Source organism: Falco naumanni, chromosome 8, assembly GCF_017639655.2.
Source record: "Falco naumanni isolate bFalNau1 chromosome 8, bFalNau1.pat, whole genome shotgun sequence".
Classification (NCBI taxonomy): domain Eukaryota; kingdom Metazoa; phylum Chordata; class Aves; order Falconiformes; family Falconidae; genus Falco; species Falco naumanni.
Genome location: NC_054061.1, coordinates 13,508,802 through 13,518,019, shown reverse-complemented (window position 1 = coordinate 13,518,019; position 9,218 = coordinate 13,508,802).

The window sequence follows — 9,218 nt, the reverse complement described above, 5'->3', positions numbered from 1 at the left end:
CTAATCCTTACAAAGTAAAATAAAACAGCAAAGTTTAAGCAAGCAATAAGACTACTGGATTTTGCACTGTCAAGGTATTCTGCAGGAACACACAAGCCTTACAACATAGCTCCTTCAATTACAAGGAAAGATACAGAATTATTTAAGGCATTTATTTCCAAATTTTAGAAAGCAACCACGTCAGAATGTGCAAATATGTGGGTGCTAATCTGGCAATGAAAGCATCAGGCCAGAACAGCTATAAAAAAATACCATTCTTAGGAAAGAGTACAACAGTCAGAGTGCTTCATCTCAATATCTCTTAACCTGTTAGCCTGAAAATCCAGATTTAACCATTTTATCAAAAACTTGCTATTTTATTACTTGGATTTTTCTTCTCTTTTCATATTTCTTTAACTATTACTATGCTTAAGAGTATAAACTCTAATACAACATATTATTACAAACAAAATAATAAGTAACGCATGATAATAAATGATGCAATCTGCAAAGTTAAGTCATAGGCAAAAAAGTAATATGAATTTTGGGAAAAAAGTCTTTTTCCCATAGAAAAATAATCTTTGCTACAAATCCAAATCTGTTTCACATTTGATCATATTAGCAATCACCCCACTTTGGCTATCAATACTTTTTCATAGGAACTTTGATGACAGGGACTCAAAGTAATATGCAGAAGAGGACGAAGATAGGAGGAAGCACCTTTGAGCATTCATTCTGCTGCTGACTTACAGTACCACTCACTTGTAATGGTAGGTAAATTTTTAAAAGAATACTTCTGTCATCAAAATAGTCAGGCAGTTTGTACAGTCAAATATCATGATTGCAAATTAAAGTACTAAAAGAACACCACAGCTTGGAAAGAGCTAGCCTAAATTTAGAATCCCATGAGGTGCTGTGATGCCTTTGAACAGCATCTGACATCTGTACAAAATTATAAAACTTGGAGGATATTAAAATCAGTAAAAAGTAAAGTACAGCTTAACCATTGTAGCAAAACAAAGCAGTACTTAAAAACAGAATACTTACAAAGTAAAAGTTACAATAGCTTCTCATGTTTCTCAACTGATCATCTGGTCAAAATCCATCAGGAAGAGCACTATATTATTGTGCAAGAGATATTGCCTCCTTTAAAATTCACAGCAATATAGTGTACTGTCATATGGGAGCTTTGCAAATACTAAAAGAAATAATTGTCATAGTTTTTTAGTTTTTTTCATTTTATGGCTATTTAGAAAATGATAATTTTAAGAAACTTTTGAAGGGTACAATCTGTTTTGTTTCACAGGCTCATTTACTTCTTTTTACCCTAGAAAATATCTATGAAAAACTGAAAACCCTAGAACAGATAACAATACTGAAAGCATTTTCTTAGCAAAGACAGACAGTGGATCAATTTTCTGATCAGGTTGATTTAGATAGGTAGGTTAAACCTACTTATTATTGGATTAATCCTTGTCAGACTTTTGAATATTCAAATGTTTTCAATCTCTTTCTCTGACTTGACATCTTTTTTTACTGAAACATTATTTTCTATACATAATTCTGCATTAATTTTCTGAGAAGGGTTTTATAAGAGTGTATAACGTCAGGGAGGGTAGAGTCCTTGCCAACAGGAGATGGATTTGTAAAAACCTTAGCCATAATTTAGATTACAATTTATGAGAAAACACTTAAAAACGCAAATGTAAATAGGTCCTTGGTGAATGTTCACTTGTTCTTTATGAAAATATTATTTTAAAATACTTTTTAAAAAATTCAATTAGCATTCTGGAGATTTATTAGGCAACAAAATCACCTTCTTACCAAATGAATCTGGTATGAATGAAAGATGAATTTCAGGATTCCAAGGAAATAACAAAAATGTTTATTTTTTTCTTATTTTTCTAATTCACCAGAAATTTGAAGAAAAGCTAATTATTTGATTCTGCATTATTTATCACCTGCTTTTTTATTTAATTGGTGAAATAAAAAATAAATCTTATTAGCACACCCATCTTTGTGATATAATTTCTGCAATTTTCGATGGAGAAACTGGCAAATGACCAAGCCTTCAGAAGTTTTATTTGATATAAAGACATCAGCCAGAAAGCCTGGAAAAGAGGCAGTTATTGCTACCAATGCCTATCTATCCACACAGAATTAATCGATGATAACTGGCTTACTTGTTTGTTTAGTATCACTTAAGGACAAGTTTAATCAATTAAACACCATGTCACTTAATGTATCATCTCACTAGATGGAACCTTTGTTTTTCTGGATATCCCAGCATGCCTTCAGATGATAGACTTTGAATTAAAATTACCCTAGTCACAGCCCTTCGGTCAAAACAGACATTGGGAGTAGAAATGTAAAGTGGTTGGCTGTAGGTCATTTTTCAAGCAAGCAACTGGTAAGAGGAGCTGAAGCCAGCAAAATGAAAAGAAAATACTAGAATGGAGGAAACTGCAAATGCAGAATATGATAAATTATACAAGTCAGCTGAAGCAATAAAGCAAAGGAAGTCATAGTAAAAACTATGATTACAGTTACCAGTACTGAATGCAGCAGCAAATAAACAGATCAAGCTTCTCAGCTGTAGAATGCAGAAAGTATGATTCAGGGTAAACAAAGGTAGCAGAAAACCTTGCTAACTCCCCTCAGTCAACTCAGATTTTAGAGGATAATGGCAAAAGATCTCCCAAAGGAAAAGCTTATCTACTGGGACAGGCGTGGTCTTTATATTCTTAAATTAGCATTGAATTAAATACCAGAAGCATTTCTAGAGTATCAGAAAAGTGGAAGGAAAAATTCTGTTCTAAAGTTTACATGTGATTGTCATTGTTACAGATTGCTATCTCATGAATTGTTAGGGTGCAGACTTGATTAGCTCATGCTTCATGACTATGACATTCGCAGGGAAATACCAAGTCGTATTTCTGATCTTCCTGACTTCCTGCAATGGGCTCAAGCCAGAGAACCTGTCTCTGTCCGTCTGTCTGTGTCTCTCCCTCATCTTTTCACACACACAAACATACACAGATACTATTTGCAGGCCAAGTCCTTCATTTTAGTGAATGTGATTGATTCTAATTCTGTGAATTACATGTTATGACTCATAACGTGTCTTGTTTGCCTTAAAACTCAAGTACAAGTACTGTTAGCTATATAAACACATCAGTTTTCCAAAAATAACTAAAAATTATAACTAAGGTTGTAGACTTTACAGTTATGGTGAACCTTTGAAAATGTGCCCTATAGCACTATCACTTAGGATTCAAAAGACAATCGCAAGCAAATCAACTGCAGTTGTTAATAAATACTCAGAAATCTTTGGGGTGTGACTGATGATTATTCAGTCTGAATATTGGTGAAACTGCTATATCAATAAATTAATATTTACTTTAGTTTCCAGAAACTACTCGTGCCTCATGCTAGGTACTCTAAAGTCCATGGCCAAACAGATGCAGTCTGATAAAGGAGTCACTAATCCTCTGCACTAGCCTAGCAATCACCTTCAGCAACCTGAGCCATGTAAATTACCATTACTCTCTCTTCATTATATTAGTCCACACCAAAATGTTCAGACTATGATTCATATTTATCCTCTCTGGTACTGAAAAGCAGAATACATCACTTTGTACCATTCCAAGCAAAGTTAATGCAGAAATAGATAAACCCACTTGTTTCTGTTCTGAATCTGTTTCTAATCACAGATGGGACAAATTTGCCTGTCAGCAAGACAGACCTACGTTGCCAATGCTGGCAGCAGTTAGTTCTAGATGTACCTCAAAACCTGGGAGATTTGAGATGGATGGTTCAAGCTACGGGTGGATCACCAGCACTGAGCTAAGCAGCAGACTGTGCTCATGATCTATGATTCAGTGAAGGATGAACTCAAGGTCAGATCTCATTAGTAATGTAGGCAATATAACTTTTTGTTGTTTCTGCTGCTTCCTGACAGACATTTTTTTTCCTTGGGGAAGAGAACATGGACCTGCCTAAAGTATTTACTCTTTACGTTATTTGTTAACATATTCTTGCCTCTTTAACAAATACACAAATTGTTCTGATAGTTTTGTAAATATTGCATTGCAGGCACAAAACCAGATTTTAAGGTTTGGCTCTGTATCTCTACTCTCTGTCCCTGCAGGGTGTCTTACTAATGATGATTTGTTGTTTGGAGTTTAATTAAGAAAAAAAAGTTAAGCTTTACTTACTTGTGTTCTTACAATTAAATGCAAATAGGTTTAGAAGAACCTGCTTGGGTATGCTAAGCTGAATAATACTGACAATCCAATAAAAACCCAGTAAGTATAAAAAGGCAGTTTAACTCCTAAATGAGGCAGAGGAGACAAGCTACACAACAGGCTATTTTATATTGTTTTGCAGGGGGTGAAGTGGTGGTTGATAATTAACTGTAAATATCATTCAAAATAAGAAATACTAAAAAAAAATCTGTCTTAATCAACTATTCTTCTGGCCATATGAACAGACAAGTGTTCATAGAGCCACAAGTCTTTCTTTAGCATTTTTACTGACTCTGCTGTTTGTTCATTTCCTTTAGTTCATTTTTTCTTGTACAATTCTTGGTTTGTTTTCCATTGCTTCCTTCCTTGTTGAGCTTGCTCATACATCTAGACCATCATAGCTGACCTGATCCTGGACAAGTGCAGTACAAATACTCATTCTATCCTTTTATCTATCCTTAAGGCATGATATCTAGCATATTATTATACATGCAAATGCATATACATGCAAATTTCTCACGATGAAAGTAATGAGAACTAGATGAAAAGAAAGCAAGTTTTAATATTCATTAAATTAAACATATGAAAGCCTTGCATTAGCAATTCTATCACATGGTCAAGTGTTATCTTAAGAAGTTTTTTTAATGGAACATCAAGGTTTCTAGTATGATTTTGTATCCCTTTCCAGCTTGGTACATTTAGCATTTGCATATTCTTATCAAGATAAATCAGGCTGTCCATGTGACTAAAGTTGGGCACTTGGTAAATCAGGGATTTACAATGGAATTTTTCAAAAGTACTAAAGGAATTTGGCTATCCAATAAAAGGTACTATATACATCACATTTGATTCCTGGCTATCCATTTAAAACAAAGCAAAATTTACTTCTAAAAGCAATTTAAAAACTTAACATTAATAAAATATCACATTCTGTACTAAGTTCAACTACTTATAGTATTTCATGGTCTTGTAAGCTAAAACCATATTATGCTAAACTGATCTCATATTGCAGAATTAATATGATTGCCTGGGAGATTCAGAAAAGATCTTTTTTTCCAATTGCTGGTTTTCGACATTATGTCTATTGACTATTTTTTCTTGTGTTTGTGTTTGAACAGTAGACAAGCCAGTAATGAGATATAGGGTGGTTAATTCTGTCATCTTCTATATGAAGATATGATACACTTTTTAGCAAGCTTAGAAAAATTCAGAGCACTTAGAAGGGCCGTGCAAGTTTTCTAAATTCACTTATAATAGCTACACCCATGTACATATCTCCTTTCATTCAAAAACAGTGTCACACTCATCCAGTCTTCCTTTCTTAATATTATATTTAATATTAAGCCTCAGTGACTTCCTCTACCCATATCAGCTACCTCCTTACCATCACTCAAAAGACCAATTTTGTTTAGAACTGCATGCAGGCCATCAGAACTGGTTATTACTTAGTATGAAATGGAGATTTAGATAATTAGATATTTTTACTTGATGTGAATACCAAGGTCTGAAGTCCTTGCTTATTTCAAGACCAAATTAAATAGTAAGAATAAATATTCATGTTGAAGAAAAGGAGATTAACAACTCCTTTATCTGAACAAGCACTGAAATTTCAAATCGAAAGAATAAAAGGGTTGCTAATTTTTTTTATTACAAGTATGTTTCCTTGATTTCCAAGCAGCAATGGACAAATTTTACTGTCAATTTATTGGCCTGTGCTGTTTGAACTAACTTATTGTCCACATTTTCAAGGGAGACTTTAATCCATGAAAATTTGCATATTATACTACAGGAGCAATAATTACTGTAATAAAATATTTTATAAAAATTTTCAAATGCAGTTTTAGAAGAAAATTTACAGTATCCATTAGAAAGCAAAGAACTATCTGAATAGTCATGAAAGACAGTTACACCTAATAAAATTAGTCCAGGTGAATTACACTGCTTCTGTAAAGAGGGTCTGTACAGACAACATTAGGTAGTTCACCAAAATTCTTCAAATACAGAACAAGATACATGAGAGAATAAGACATCTTTACAGGCCTAGTGGAATAATTACAACGGTGACCAAGGAAAGATAAAGACTTTCCTCCTAAAACCTTAAAAAATCCGATTTATTTCAGTAAGAATAGGATTTCTTCTTATTTCACCATAAGCATGTATGATAACTGGTTACCATTTGGTAACTTGTGGCTGACCACAAGTTGGCCCTGGCTGGATGCCACATGCCCACCAAAGCTGCCTTATTGCTCCCTCTCCTCAGCTAGACAAAGGAAAGAAAATATAACAAAAGGTTTATGGCTTGAGATAAGGGCAGGGAGATCACTCAGCAATTACCATCATGGGCAAACCGGACTCAAGTTGGGGAAATCACATTTATTACCATTCAAATTAGAGCAGGGTAATGAGAAATAAAACCAAATATTTAAAAACCTTGCCCCCTCCCTCTGTGTAGCTTCAACTTTTCTCCCAATTTTCTCTCCCTCCTCCCTGCCAGCGGTGCAGGGGGACAGGGAACGGGCGCTGCGGTCAGTTCATCACACGTTGTCTCTGCCGCTCCTTCCTGCTCAGAGGGAGGGCTCCTCACTCTCCCCCTGCTCCAGCGTGGGGTCCCTCCCACAGGAGCCAGACCTCCAGGAACTTCTCGAAGGTGAATCCTTCCCATGGGCTGCACCTCTTCATGAACTTCTCCAGTGTGGGTCTCTCCCACAGGGTGATGTCCATCAGGAACAGGCTGCTCCAGCCTGGGTCCCCCGTGGGGTCATGAGTCCTGCCAGGAGCCTGCTCCAGCCTGGGCTCCTCTCTCCATGGGTCCACTGGTCCTGCCAGGACCCTGCTCCAGCACAGGCTTCCCACAGGGTCACAGCCTCCTTTGAGTGCCCCCCTGCTCAGGCATGGGGTCCTCCCCAGGCTGCAGGTAAATATCTGCTCCACCCTGGACCTCCATGGGCTGAGGGCAAAGCCTGCCTCACCATGGTCTTCACCATGAGCTGCTGGGCAATCTCTGCCCCGGCACCTGCAGCACCTCCTGCCCCTCCTTGTTCTCTGATCCTGGTGTCTGCAGAGTTGCTGCTCTCACATTTTCCCACCCCTCCCTCTGGCTGCTGCTGCTGTTGTGCAGCTCTTTTCCCCTTCTTCAATATGTTATCCCAAAGGTGCCACCACCGTCTCCGATGGGCTGGGCCTTGGCCAGTGTGGGTCCGTCCTGGAGCCGGCGGGCACTGGCTCCATTGGACATGGGGAAAGCTTCCAGCAGCTTCTCAGAGAAGCCGCTCCTGTAACACTGCCCACTGCTAAAACCTTGCCACACAAACCCCAAACATAACTGCAACCAAGTAATTACTTTCAACTGTCCGCCTTTATTACAAAGTGGGTCAAGACTAAAATTGTAAGTTCCAAACGATACACTAAGGCCCACATAACTGCCTGCTTCTGTGGCAATTCAACCCATCGCTGTGTAAACACAGACTTAATAAATACTCTTCCATTTACAAAGGAAAGAAACTCTCTTTATTAACAGTGAATTCACAGTTAATTCTGTAATGGTGAATGTGTGAGTATTATGGAATTCTGGTAAAACGTGAATGAAATGAGAAAAAATTCTATAAAAATATTGAAGTAATCTGCCCTAGTAATGTTCTGACATTTAAAAAGCATTAGATATTGGATATAATATGTCTTCATTAGCAAAGTCTAAATATTTTTTTAATGGGAAATCAAGGTCGCTCTAGCATCCTTGTGGCAGTGATTACAGTTGCTTCTTTACAGTTATCTAGGAGCTTTTAGTACTCTTCCCTGGGCGTGGCCAGCCACCTCGTTAAGATATTCTCAGACAAACTAAGAAAAATCACCTGTGCCCATTCAAATGAACACTTTAAAAACATAGAACACAGCTTTGTGCTCAGTAGTTGGAACTGGACATGGCAGAGAGTTGGTAATAGTTCTTGTATGAATTTGACATGTGCTTTCAAGGCTGCTGGTAAGTGTTGTAGTATGTCTGGGGGTTTTTATGTCCCTTAGTTTCCTTTTTTTTTTTTTTTTTTTTTTTTTTCCCCTCACCCAAGCATGAAAATATTAAGCCCTAGCAAGGCTGTATTATTTTGGTTTAACCCTTGTGTTCTTCTGATGCTTTTTTCCCATTTCCATAGACCCTTTTTCACAAAAGATCAAGTGCAAGTGGCTGAGTGCTAAATGACAAACTTAACATGTACAAGGCAATGTAAATGTTTCGGTAAATCTGAAGGTCCTTTTTGGATCTCACTAAAAAGGCTTCAAAAAACGTTCATGCATCTCATGTTAAACCTGTGTACAACCAATATGGTACTTAAGCAAATACGAAGGAAGCTTTACCACTGTTAAGAAGTTAAGTTATTCTGTATAACAAGAGAATGCTTAACTGAGCACCTGTATTCTGAGCTGATACCTGCTTCCTAGGGATTAGACTTACTAGTTATATAAAGAATAACTGCCCATTAAAGAATTAAACCAAGCCTGAGACTTGAGTAGTTCAACTCCCCTCTTTAAAGGCTTCTCCAACCATCTTGAGGTACAAGTTAGAGCTAATACATTACACCTGCCACTGCAGGGGTGTGCAGTGCCCTTTCAGAAGCAGAACAAGTTACCTGGTGACAATTCAGGGAGTGCAGGAAAGAAACCTATGAGTATGATAAAGGGTGTTAATCTTTATGTAAGTATATGAAATATTATGACTCTGTTGATGAGCAAGAAAAACAAGAGAGTGTAACATTTGCCTTAGTGGATTATGTGGAAGTGCTGGGGATAAAACACAGCAATGCTGTGTGACCGTGTGTGTTAGTGATCATACTTTGTTGCTACCAAATCTTTGGAAGCCTTTCTGAAATAACAAAGGACCATTTTGGTCTGGAGGAATCAAACACAATAGGCTAGTGTGTGAGTCTGTTTCCCTGGAACGTGTATCTGATCTACTTGGAGAGCAGTTTTGTTGGTTTCTTAGATGAAATATGGTGAAAGTAG